At 38.8% G+C, this 12,406-nt stretch overlaps 1 non-coding gene across 1 annotated transcript; it reads left to right on the top strand.

Annotated features, from left to right (window-relative positions):
- Positions 1–10,893: 10,893 nt before the first annotated feature.
- Positions 10,894–10,966, top strand: TRNAM-CAU (transfer RNA methionine (anticodon CAU)). The gene has a single exon. It is a non-coding gene; the product is annotated as a tRNA-Met (tRNA).
- Positions 10,967–12,406: the final 1,440 nt, after the last annotated feature.

The raw sequence follows: 12,406 nt of genomic DNA, 5'->3' as shown, positions 1-12,406 counted from the left end.
TGTGGTGTCTTTTTTCACCCCCGGTGTTTTCTCAGTGGCCTGGCATAATGTTATCTTAGTAAAAAGAAAGCATAGGTCAAGTGCACTAAGAAAAGAAACACAAAGTAAAATTAGCGAATGTATCAGATAAAGAAGCCATCCAATATTTGCAGAAGATGGTAAAATCAGGTTTGTACTTTGTTGGGCTTCTCAGTGCTTTGAGTAAAATGAGTGGTAAAGAAATTTACATTAGTCAGAAACTACAAGCTATACTATATTTTTGCTCTTCTTCTCCATCACATGGAAGAATCAGGAGAAATTTCTCTTCCAACTTTGTTCTCTGAAGGTTGCCTAAACAGAGTAAAGGGGAGAGAGGAAATGTAAAATCACTGATTCTTTTAATCATCCAACAAATGTTTCTTGAGCATATATCTTACTATTGGACTGTTCTGGGTGCAGTAATTCAAGAGTTATTAAAACACAAAAACTCCCTTCCTCTTGGAGCTACATCCCAGGTGAAAGGAGTGGGAGAAACAGACAAGAAGCAAATAAGAAAAATGCAATCTCTGTCTCTATGTGTTTGTTTATTGTTGTTATTATCTACTACTTAATGAAGGAAATCATACGGTATTTGACCTTCTCCCTCTGACTTATTTCACTTTGCATAATACCCTGAATGTCATCTATGCAGAAATAGAAGTATAATGATGTACACCTGAAATTTATACAGTGTTATAAACCAATGTTACTGCAATAAACAAAAAATTAAAAAAAAAAAAGAAAAATGCATAATGAAGTAGGTGATAATCTTTACTGTGGGGCTATCATTCAGCAATGACGAGGGTCTGTAGTGTGGAGGTGGCACATTTAGCTTTCAGGGGAAGAGCCAGGAAGGTTGTCACCTTGTAGTCTCTCCTTCCTCCTCATTTGATGAGTTCCTTGTGCTAAAGGTTTTCTAACTCTGTCACTGGAGTAATTTTTACATATAAAGGCAACCGGGGGTTATGAGAACTTTTTGCACATCAGTCGGTGGACTTAGTTAGACGAATAGTGGTACCTCATAAATCCTTCACATATTTCTTCATATGGAAAATGAGAAGTGAGGGATTCTCCACGTGGATTGGAGTCAGAGTAGTAGGAACTGATTAGCAAGCCTCAGCTACTGCTTTTCTGTGTGGAATGCTGGACTCTCACACGGAGCTTGTATCATAGATGCTCATTAGAGGCATGAAGAATTGATTTACAGATGAGGTTAGAATCCGCCAGGGTTCTTTCTAGGAAAAAAATAGCCTTCCCTCGAAGGTTTCACACAGTACATAGGAAAGAAAAGAACGTAAACAAGCTCAAAAACTTGAGTGTTCTCTGGAAAAAGCAGGAAACCCTGCTGTAGAAGAGCATGATGTGAGCATATAGCAGAATCTCAGTACACGGGTGAGTGCTCAGGAGGTCAAAATGGTTAAGCAGTGAATCTGACCAGAATGTCTGGGGTAGAGAGACATAACTCGATTTCATACTCATGACTTGAAAGGCAGATGTACCAGAGTCTTTGTCTATTGACCTCAAAAACGAAAGGAAGGAAAAAAACTTACTGTGTCTTTTCTGGTGGAGAAAAGCCTTTCCCATTATTTCTGACTCAAAATCTCAAAGTTTCTGACAGACAGTTAGAATGAGAAGGGATTCTGACCCCTAGAGCATCAGAGTTTCTGTGGTTGATCTTTCCTCATCATTGTTTAATTTCTTTAAAATTAAACGCTGAGTAAAGCCCTGATTTCCAGTTTCCAATGTTCTCTTAAGTCTTCCTCCTCCTAACCCTACTTTATTCTTGTCTCAGGATTCTAGTGTCTTCCTATGCCAAGCCTACCTTTCTCTGGAAGATTGGAGGAGGGATCAAGCCCTACCCAGCATCCTGGGCGACATCGGGAGAGGATAACACTAAAGATGTGAGAGGCCCAGAGAGGCTGTCTCACCTCCTCCTCCGAGGTGGCCATATTTCCAAAATCAGGTAACAATCACAACCTTGTTTTTATAGTGAGATAAATGACCTGCGGAAGTGTCCCAGAATTCCAATGGGGAAATCCATTTGGTAGCTGGGACCTTCACTTGCCGATTCAAGATAGTGAAATTATTTCAGAGCTAGAGCTTTCCCATGGTGACATATTATCGTTCTCCCTTTCCTCACGGTCCGTGACAGAAACAGTAGTTTTTCACTGTGCTTTTGCTGAGTTCATGTTTAATATGTTCTGCCCTCAGTCGGATCCTCTCCAGGGGCAGTGAAGTAACCCTGTGGGACAGAGTTAGACCCATACAATTGTTTAGGGCACGTGTCTAGAATGACCACAGGTGAAAAAGAGGGTTAGAGCATGGGAATTAGGTCAAATGTTAGGACGTCTTCTTTGCACTCAGAGCTAGTGGAAAAGACACCTGTTTTCTCCAGTTTTGCACCTTCATCTCTTCTTCAGAGGCACCTGCAATCCTCAGAGCTTCTCTCCTGAACACAACTACAGGAAATATTGGACTTTTTTAAAAAATGGCCATTTATACATTTCTGGTTCTTTTCTGATTTCACACACAAGTCAGCTTAGGCTCAGTCTTTGACCAATACTCCCTGTCTATGGGCTATAGACAAGAAAGGAAGAGCTGAAAAATGCTGTGGAGAGAGTAAGCATTATCTCCAGTGGGCTGTGCTGGGCATTTTCATCTCAAGATTCACAGTTTTGGTCTACTGGGAGGGAGGACCACCCACCCTTGTTTTCTGAACAGAGAGAGACCCTGGTGAAAAAAAAGCCCTCTCCACTACTTTGTAACTGAGACTTCTGGGGTCATTTAGCATGGGAATAAATAAGGAAGGCTGGTGAGGGACACCTAGAGAGAGAAGAGGTACAAGACAATTTGTGAGTCTGACATCTCACAGATGCATGAGTCTGGAAGGAGATCATAAAGTCCCAGACTCTCCAAAAAAATAATATTACAAAACTAAGGAAACTCTTAGAGAAAACTCACGAAAGAAGAATAAAAGTAAGATATTTGTGAGGTTCTTCCTTAAGGAGATTCTTATCTGCACAATGCCTGTAGTGACAGGGCATATCAAAACCTTCAGCAGTGCCTGCAAAATTATGAAACAACCAGGTGGTATTTAATTTCCACACATAGAACCCAAGACAGAATTTTTCCTCTTTGCAGAGGCAGCTAAAATTTGACTCAATTTTGGAAAAAATCCCAGCAGGTCATGTTGGACTTGTATTTCATCCTGGTTTGTGATCAGAACCTGATGAAGCCCAAAAGCATGAAGGGAAGAAAAAGAGGGTCATGATTCCACCATGCTGAGCTGTGGAACAGTCCTTGTATTTCGCTCTTCACTGAAAGACCAGCCTCTTCTTCAATCTGAGCTAAAGCTCCTTCAGACACAAACAGTCCTACGAATGATGCTCTTGGAGACTCTGTGACTGGGTGGTCCTTCAGCAAACCCAGCATTTGCCTAGGGCAGTGGTGCATAGTCTCCAAAGGAGATGAAAAATTTCTTACATTTTTGCTCTGCTGTGCATAACTGGTAACCGGGCTTTGTGAGCTAGTTTTCCAGCTGTCTCCAGAGGCCCTTTCTGCCAGCTCCTTAATAATATCTCTTCTAATCTTGACTCAGACTTAGTAAGGTGTCTAATTCTTGGCACTTAGTCCCCAAATAAAATGTCACTTTGCCACAGAGGCCACCTCCCTAGCTAAAGCCATATACTCAGTATCTATCACATCAACTTATTCCATGTTCCTCATAAACACTATGCGCTTTAGAAAGTGTCCGATGTTCTTCTTTTCAAATTTTCTATCTCTTCTCTAGAATATGAGACTCTTTAAGCTCAAATCACTGTTTTGACCTCACTGCATCCTCAGCACCTCAGGTCAAGCCATAAAACATGGTTTCTAACTTGAAATGCAGGTAATAGGTAAGGCTAGGGAATAGACAATCAAATACAAATTAACAATTCAGTAAACCAACCAGTCATACTTGAAAAATATGACTCTCTGTATCTGCCATCCATTTTTCTCTTTCTTTGTGCCTTATCCAATATTTTGAAATTTGCTGATGAAGGGCAATTTATTTATAATGTAAAATTTCTATTTTTCCCAAACAGAATTTTCTATTTTATGATTGATGAATAACAAATAAAGGTATAAGGATCACAGATGTTTAGGACTCCCCTTATAACCCCGTCATGGGTGATAACCATTTGAACCTTGGGTGAAAATTAGAACAGAATTCAAAGCGTGGTTCCTTTTGCATGCATTTTCTTGTAACCATTTTCTTCTGCACAGATCCTTAATTTCCAGTTTCTTTCCTGGGCTCTCTATCTTCTGCTTGTTCTAGAGGATACCAGGATGCAGAGGCCTGGAGGAATGACTAATGTGGCTTGTGAGGATTTTTAAACTAGGTGGTGCAGAAATCTTTACATTCTGTGAGCTTGGAAGCTAGAGGGAGGAAGAGGAGACGATAGTCACATCCACAATGCTGACAGTGTCGACAGTGCATTAATCCTTTCTGGATAAAGTCTCCTTGAAAACACTTTGTTCTTTGTGGGCCAAGTGACACCATGGGGATATCTGATTATGGGTTGTAGGATTCCAACTTTGCCTCCTTGATTTTCTCTTAAGGAGTGGAAGGAAGATGATGTGTTGTTTCATTTCTTATTTACCAATTATGTTACCAAAATGACCCCCAGAGATGGATTTCTGAAGGTTTGCTTGTCCAAAGCTTGGTCTCTGCAGATCAGACTGTGCTGCTGCTTCCTCATAAAGGCTGGATGAAAGGAGGCATCTGTAGGCTGGAAAAAGCACCACAGTGGTTCCTGGGAGAGTCTCTCTTTCCATTTGTCATCCCTCTGAGCCCAAGAGAGGATGACAACAACTGGGGATATGGAATACGGCCTAAGAAAGATTAAAAAGGAAGGAAAAAAGAGCCAAGATACAAATACTCTTCTTGAAGCCTTGGGCAAAGCCATTTTGCTTGGAAAATAATATCTTAATGCAATGAATATATTCCATTCCTCCAGTTTTCTTTTTGTGTTTCAAGAAGCCTGTTACTACAAACTAAATGAGGAAATCAGCAGGAGACAAAAGACCTTCACTAAATTTTCTTCTCACTTCATGAGAGCAGTTTCCTGAAAGGCAAACTATACTCCACTTAGAAGGACTCTTTCAGCACCATGTGCTAGAAATTGTACTAAGAGTTAATAATCTTAAGTAAGTTGTTTGATTTAGCTTTGTGGCTAACCTAAATATCATTTATCCCATTTTACTGATGACATCGAAGCTCAGAGGAAATGAACCATTTTTCTCAGGTCACAAGGCTGTAAGTTGCAAAACCAAATATGGAAAGCCGATTTTTTTTTCTAAATTAAAAACATGTGTTATCCTTTAATCTAGTGCATAGTCATCACCACCTGTTTTTCTCCATGCCAGTTTATTTATTTATTTATTCATTCATTCATTCATTCATTCATACTTATAAATGAGCGGATTTATTCTTCCCTTCATCCCTTAATTCAAAACCTCTTCTGTGTCTGCCACTCTGGATCTAGACTTCTAAGTGCCTTTGACTCTTTTTTCTCCCTCAAACCTCTACACTCAGTCTCTTGACAAATACTGTAGATCTTTCTTGACAACCTCTCCAGAATCTTTCTCTTTCTTCTCATTTATCTATTCCTTTATCCATTCTATGTTTATGGAAGATGTATCCTGTGCCAGCCTATGTACTGGGCACTGGAGATGCAGAATGACTCATGCTACTACTATTCTCAGAAGCTAACAGATTACACCTCAATCCTTTCACATCTTTATAACTTCTTTTCCTTTCTCTTCAATTCTAGTTTACCTATTTCAGATCTCTTTGGCATTCAAAATTAAAATTCTTTCCTAATATTTTACTTTTATTATAAGCCATTTTCCTGGAATTTTTTCAAAGGGTCTTAACCTTCCACAATATTCTCTCCAATATATCTTCAAGTGTCCAGGCTTTTCAATTACTATTTTCCTCAAGGTCTAGTTTACACACACGCACACACACACTCGCCGCACACAAACACATACATCACTCCAATTGAACAGGTATATGTCTTAACACAGGAATTCCTACATCCTGTGTTCACTGCATTCTATGTTCACTTCTCATCTGCACCCCTCAATGTCCATTTTGTATTCCTTTACTCTGATGTGGTCTCGCCTCTTATTTCTTGTGGCTCTTGCCTGTAATATTTTGTATTTTTGCCTGTTCTCTGACATGGTGTGATTATGTAATCACTACATGACGCTCCTTTGCAAGAATGGAGTGCTGATCTCCAAAGACAGCTCAAGACGTGAGTTTCTGCAGTGTGGTGGTCATCACGCTCGCTTAACAGGCGAGAGGTGCTAGGTTCGAAACTGAATGGAAACAAGGAGTCCTTTTTAAGCCTTCCAGAATCCAGGAGAAATCACCACACCGCCCTCTTCTAGGAAGTCCCACCGAAAAGGAACTCGCGACAATCTCACTTGTATCGTTGTTTTTTGGTTTTATTTTTTCAGAAACAGTTAATCATTCGGAGATTGCTGTGCTACATTAGCCAACCCCTTCTGGGTGAGTCCTCCTAAGTGGGTCGTGTTCTCTTATATTCCAGAAAATTTGAAATGGGAAATGGTGAAGGCGCTACAGTTTTCCCATGGCGACTTTCTCCTTTCCCTCGCAGAGGAATAGGTAGCCACCGCGCTCTTTCTCCGGGTCATTTTTCCGAAGATGCGCCCCTGGTGGAGTCTTTGTTTCTCGTTAATAGCCTGGACATTTCCTGTAGTTTGGGTCGCCCTGAAGAGTGAATCAAAAAATGGAGACTAGTTCACTGAAAAACTGGAGGAGAAAGAAAGAAAAAAAAAAAGGCTAAGATGACAGTAGGGAGAAACGAAACGGGACCAGTGGGGAATTACCTCAGGTGGTAGAGCGCTCGCTTAGCATGTGAGAGGTGGTGGGATCGATGCCCACATTCTCCAGCTTTTAGAACTTCCGCTTCGGATCTGCAGGTGACAACCTCAAATCTGCCGACCTATTGAAATGAACGACAAAGTGTTAGATACTTTGAACGCAGTAGGTATTTGGACGTTTCTCTCGTTTATGACCTATGGACAAATATGACCTCTTACTGGCGTACTCATGTATATACGTCCACTCTCAATTTATAATTTGTTTTCTGTCTCTTTAGAGAAGTTATGATCCCAAGGAACATACCCAATTGCTCTTCTTCTCCGTTTTTCCTGCAGCTTGTCCCTAAATGTGGTACAATCCTGAGAACACAGGACATAGCCGGGAGAATAACGCCCCAGCTTTCTTGCCAGTTGCAGTAGACTGAAACGCCGAGTCCCAGATAACGAGAAAATATTGGAAAGCACTGTGAAAAGTAAACACATAAGATTGTTTGTGAACTCCTGGACGCACCTGCAAATTGGGAAGAAGTGGCTTTGATCCTAAACGACATACCATAGTCTTTGAAAACTGAAGTAAGTGATAGCCCACTGTCCAAGTCCACACTGGCCGCTGGGTTGCTCACACTCTAGAGATCTCCAAATAGTAAGGTAAAGGCTTTGAAAATGGAATGGACTTTGAGACTACAACAGATAGAAGGCTGGCTGGTACTCGGAACTTGCACACAAGGCAGTCAAGTGCCTGCAAAAACAAAAATTGCAATAGTCTCCATAAGATATGAATGAGACACAAAGTCTTATAACATAAACAAAAATGGCCGGGTTATAATCCAAAATTATTCAACTTATGAAGAACAAAGAAAATCTTAATTCACTTGGAAAACAGAATCATCAGATACCAGTACTGAGATGACACAGATGTTGTGATCATCGACAAATACTGTAAAACAACGATTATTAAATACTCCAATAATTAGAAGCAAGATCTCTTGAAAATGAATGGAATGCTAGAAAGTCTTAGCAGACAATGGAAAGATACAAATCCAAATTGAAACTTGAGAACTGAAAAATGTATTAATGAGTTATCAAGCAAATTATAAACAACAACACTGGATTGTCTCAATAGCAAGAGATGACTGAGAAAAAGTCAGTACATTTGAAGATAGAACAATACTAACTATTTAATCTAAGTAACATAGAGAAAAGTGTGTCTTGAAATACAGACAGAGCCTCAGGGACAAATAGAAAAATAACAAAGGTCGTGTATTCTCATCATTGGAGACCCAAAAGAAGAGGAGAAAGAGGCCCGTGAAAAAGAAAAAAAAATGAATTATTAATGGCTCAAAACTTTCTAAATTTGGCCAAAGACATAAACCAGATTCAAGAAGTTCAGCAATCTTCAAGCAGGATAAACCCCCAAAAAAATCCACACTCAGATATATCACAATTAAATTGCTGGAAACAAAAGGAGAAAAATAATTCTTGAAAACAGACAGAGGAAAACGAAAGGGAAACTACAATCTGAACAGTTGTGGATTTCTCATCAGAAACCATGGAGCCCATAAAGAAATGACATAACATTTAGTAAACGCTGAAAGAGAAGACTTGTTAACACGCAATGCCAAGTGTAGCAAAAATATCCTTCAGACATAAATGTGGAAGAAATACATTCTCATTTGAAGGTAAACAGAGAATCCATTGCTAGCAGAAGTGCTAGAAAACGGTTAGTAAGTCTGCTATTGAGACAAGAAAAATGATACCAGAAGGAAACTTAGAATACTAGGAATGAAGAAACAGTAGCAGAAGTAGGAACTATGTGGGTATATATGATAGACTACTATTCTTCTCCTGATCTCTTTAAAGTATGTTTGATGATTGAAAGTGAAAATTATAACTTTGATATAGTTTTCATTGTATCTAGAATATTATATACATAACATAAAAGGGTTATGGTAAAGAGACTAAATGAAAGGGAAGTTTCTATATTTAACATGAGTGGTGATTTATGATTCTAAGTCACAGAATCATACGTATACATAAGTATACTGTGAAATGTTAAGTATGTTTATAGAAATCACTAGACTACCTACAATCAATGTTTAAATAAGCAAAAAGAAGGTAGGAAGAGAAACAAAAAAGAATGAAAAACAAAGGGAACAAATCTTTAACAAATAATAATTAGTAAATGTATATGCAAACTCATCAATAATAATATTATATGGAAATAATCTAAACACATCAATTAATCATTAAATATTGTCAAAATGTATGAAAAATAAATATGCTAACTGTAAGAAGCTCACTTCTAATACAGTTATATGTGAGATTAAAAGTTATATACAAGATTAAAAGTTATATGTAAAACTGAAAATGAAGTATACTAAAAGATACACCACACAAGCATTAATCAAAAAAAGCTGAAGTGGATATATTAATACCAGATAAAGTTGATTACAAAGCAAAGAAAATTTCCACGTATAATGTGAGATGTTACATAATTATAAGGCGTCAGCTCGCCAAAGAAATAACTGTCCTAAATATGTGTGCCTCTGGACATAGAGCTTCCAAACACATTTTTAAAAACTGATAAATTTGAACAGAAAAATCAACAATAACACGTGTAGATATTACCACTCCTCTCTCACTAATTGATAGATCTAGTGGATAACAAATGGGAAAACACATTGAAGAACTAAACAACACCATCCACCCATGGATTTAATTGATGTTATAGAGCAAACTCACAATGTAGGTAGAAAGAAGGGCTAGAGTGAGAGAAAGCAAAATCATATCAAAACTAAGAAATCAAGTATGGTCAGAGTACAAAAGAGTGACATGAATGAAACTGATATTTTAGAAAGAGGTATTTTGCTGTAAATGCCAGGGAAACTGGAAGTGGATGGTCCCTTCCATCTCTTGAAGTCTGGGGCCATCAGATTCCTTCTGAATCACCTGAACCTACTACAGTGCCTGGCACAGAGCAGCTCTCCAATGAATATGTACTGAATGAAGAGAAAGGAAGTGATAGATTCAAAAGAATTGCACAAGAATACTGTTCAGTATTTGGCAAGTAATGGGTGTGGTGTTGGAAGAAGGAGAATGAGTCAAGGTTGACTTAGAAGTCTAAGCCCAAAAGTCTGGCACAGAGGAGGTTGGGAATTAGATATTTGGTATTTGGCCAAGTGGGCTACTGTGGAGAAGAACAGGCAGACAAATCATGAGCTGGAGCTACGAAAGAGCTCATGTTTTGGAATCCAAAAAACTGCTTCTCAATTAAGGCTTTGCCACCTAGCAGCTCTGAGACCCTAGGAACATTACTTAACATCTCTGAGCCTCCAGTATACTGGAAAGTGCAGATGATGATACATAATTTTGCTGCCAAAATTCAATTGGACTATATGAGATAATCTTGACAAATCTCTTACTATAATTAATGGCACATCAGGCTAAAAAATACCAGACAACCTTTATTAAGTTCAGTTTTCGGTTTGAGCGGGGAAAAAGTCTCCAATCCTGTCGATGTAAGTAGAGATAGATAGTAAGACAAAAATATGAATTGTAGACAAATGTGAGGACTATTTAATCACTCATTCATTCATTTATTCGGTCAGTCAATCGGTGAACTAATACATGTAACTGGGCACTTCCTATGTTTCTTTTCACAAAGGAGAACATGGAAGCTGTAATATGACTAAGATCTCTGAGGGCAGAAGAAAACCACATCATTAGAACACAAAAGCAAAAAAACAGGCACTATGTCCCCAGTCCCACAGCCCAGATGGTCCTATCTTTGAGTGAATACCAAAAAGGTGTGGACTACACTGCACTTGAGTGTGAAATTCTTCAGTTGCAGCACTGATTTCTGTGGAGTGATTTTCAAGTAGTATTGATTGTATTCTTTAAAAGTTGGGAATTGATAAAGCATGGGTGCTTGGAAAATAATATTTCATATTTTCCTTTAAATACAAAACAGTGTTGGAGGCTGCCCTCTTAGCGCAGTTGGCAGCGCGTCAGTCTCATAATCTGAAGGTCCTGAGTTCAAGCCTCAGAGAGGGCAGAAGTTTTTGTTGTTGTTTTTTTTTTTCTGTGTTTTCACAGCGGCCTGGCATAATGTTATCTTGCTAAAGAGAAAGGACAGGTCAAGTACACTAAAAAAAGAAACAGAGAGTAAAATTAGCAAATGTGCCAGATAAAGATTCAAAGACTCATCCAATATTTGCTGAAGATTGTGTGATCAGGTTTGTACTTTGTTGGGCTTCCCAGCGCATTGAGTAAAATGAGTGGTGAAGAAATTTACATTAGTAAGAAACTACAAGCTATACTATATTTTTGCTCTTCCTCTCCATCAGATGAAAAATCAGGAGTAATTTCTCTTCCAACTTTGCAAAACCACAGTTAAGGCGGAGAGGAAGTGTAAAATCATTGATTCTTTTAATCATCCAACAAATGTTTCTTGAGCACACATCTTACTATAGACTCTTGTGGGTGCAGTAATTCAAGAGTAATTAAAACACAAAAATTCCCTTCCTCATGGAGCTACATCCAAGTTGAAAAGAGTGAGAGAAACAGACAAGAATCAAATAAGAAAAACACATGATGAGCTAGGTGATAATGTTTACTGTGGGGTAATCATTTGGCAATAAAGGGGGTCTGTAGTGTGGATGTGACACGTTGAGCTTTCAGGGTAAGGGTCAGGAAAGTCGTCACTTTGAAGATACCTAGTAGTCTCTCCTTTCTTCTCACTTGATGAGGTCCTTGTGCCCAAGGGTTTTCTAACACTGTTACTAGAGTAATTTTTACCTATCAAGGCAACTAAGGGTTATGAGAACTTTTTGCACATGAGGCAGATGGGCTTAGTTTGATGAATAGCGGTACCTGATAAATACTTCATATGTTTCTTCATATGGAAAATGTGAAGTGAGTGATTCTCCATGTGGAGCAGAGTCAGAGTAATAGGAAGTGAGTAGTAAGCATCAGCTACTACTTTGGTTGCCTTCTCCCTGTGTAATACCGGCCCCTCACACTGAGTTTCTATCATAGATGCTGATTAGAAGCATGAAGAATTGATTTACAGATGAGGTTAGAATCTACCAGGGTTCTCTTCCAGGAAAAAATAGCCTCCCTCTAAGTTTTCACATAGTCCCTGGGTAAGAAAAAAACCCTAAACAAGCTTGAAAAATTGAGTGTTCTCTGGAAAAAGCAGGAAGCTCTGCTGTGCAAGAGCATAATCTGAGCATACAGCAGAGTCTAAGCACACAGGTGAGTGCTCAGGAGATCAAAATGGTTAAGCAGTGAATCTGATCAGAATGTCTGTGATAGGGAGAAACAACTTGGTTTCATATCCACAATTTGAAAGACCTATGCTCCAGAGTTGTTGTCTATTGGTCTCAAAAAAGAAAGGAAGGAACAAAATTTAATGTGTCTTTCTTGATGGAGAAAAGCCTTTCCCATTATTTCTGACTCAAAATCTCAATATTTCAGACAGATAATTAGAATG

The sequence above is a fragment of the Diceros bicornis genome, chromosome 14, assembly GCF_020826845.1.
Source record: "Diceros bicornis minor isolate mBicDic1 chromosome 14, mDicBic1.mat.cur, whole genome shotgun sequence".
Lineage (NCBI taxonomy): Eukaryota > Metazoa > Chordata > Mammalia > Perissodactyla > Rhinocerotidae > Diceros > Diceros bicornis.
The sequence above is the reverse complement of the archived record's forward strand: the minus strand, read 5'-3'. Positions and strand labels throughout refer to the sequence as shown.